Here is a 1,635-nt window from a genome sequence, read left to right on the forward strand (position 1 = left end):
TCCATCCATCCGTCCTCGGGCGACACAATCTGATCCGGATTTAGGTCCGGAGCTTCTGCAGGGGCGATATCCCGAGCATTGTCCGACAGCAGGTCTAAGCCGTGCTCATCGTGACTGTCCGGCGCTCCTGGCGCAGGCCCAAACCCATTGAAGATCAAGTCTCCGCAGATATCGGCCGCATAGTTCAAGTTTCCGAACCTGACCTGGTGGCCAGGGGCGTAGCTGTCGATCCGCTCCAGATGGCCAAGCAAATTGGCCCGCAGTACGAAGCCGCCGAACACGAAGATCTGTCCGGGGAGAAAAGTCTCACCCTGGACCATGTTGTTGTTGATGATTGATGGGGTCATCAAGCCTTGCAGCGATGACACAGAGGAACTCTCAGTGAAAGCACCAATGTCGGTGTAAAAACCGGCGAATCTCGGGTAGGGGGTCCCAATCTGTGCGTCTTAGGCTAATGGTAACAGGAGGCAAGGGACACAATGTTTACCCAGGTTCGGGCCCTACTTCTCGCTTGATTGATATTGATGATATGGGTGTTACAAGAGTTGATCTACCACGAGATCGTAGAGGCTAAACCCTAGAAGCTAGCCTATGATGATTATGATTCTGATCGTCCCTCTAAGGACTAAACTCTCTGGTTTATATGGACACTGGAGAGGGCTAGGATTTACATGGAGTCGGTTACAAAGAAGGAAATATAATATCCAGATCGCCAAGCTTGTCTTCCACGCAAAGGAGAGTCCCATCCGGACACGTGACGTAGTCTTGAGTCTTGTATCTTCACGCTCCAACAGTCCGGCCAAAGTATATAGTCCGGCTGTCCGGTTACCCCCTAATCCAGGACTCCCTCAATGGCGGTGTCCATCGTTTCGTCTTGTGCGCGGAACCCGGGGCACGAAGCAACGGCGCCCGAGCCGCTCGTGATGATCTCGTCCATGTTGGCGTCGGTGTTGCTGAACTGTGGCGCCGAGCCGTGTGCGAAGTGTAGGGCGCCACGACGCAGAAGCGGCGCGGGCGAGCCTGAGTACGCCGGTGGCGAGTAGCATACTGGGTGCTAAGGCCGGCGGTGAACGCCGGGAAGGGAGTGCGCGGGTCGGGGTTGAAACCGGAGGGGAAGGCACGCGGCGTCGCACCATGCGGGAAGGTGATGCTGGGGTTGAAGCCGCCATGTGCGTCACCGTCGGAGTAGCAAGGCGAGGGCGTGTAACCCCATAGTGGCGGCGAGAAGTTGGCCAACGACGCGACTCTCAGCTGGCTCCCCCACGCGGCTTGCGGGCAGTGGCCGGGCGGAAGGTTCATCATCCCCACGCGAGACGCCTCTCCATGTTTCGCCGCTGCCGCCGCGTCCCTGGCCCTCTTGGTGATGAGCCTGTTCCGCCGATCGGTGGTGACCGCCTCCCGGCGCTCGACGTCCGCTTTCCACTCGGTGTTCGACAAGCCCGGTGGCCTTGCCATGGCCGCCCTCGGCTTCCTCTGCTTCGGCTGGGTGGTATCGGTGGCTAGGCGAGAGGACGCATACTTCTTCGGCGGCATGGCAGCCGGATCTGACGAGGAGAATGGCGGGAGCGGCGGGGGAAGGGGGGAAGCACTTGGGAAATGGACGGAAAAGGGGGAAAACGGTGGGAATTGACTTGC

Source organism: Triticum dicoccoides, chromosome 7B (assembly GCF_002162155.2).
Source record: "Triticum dicoccoides isolate Atlit2015 ecotype Zavitan chromosome 7B, WEW_v2.0, whole genome shotgun sequence".
In the NCBI taxonomy this organism is placed as follows: Eukaryota; Viridiplantae; Streptophyta; class Magnoliopsida; order Poales; family Poaceae; genus Triticum; species Triticum dicoccoides.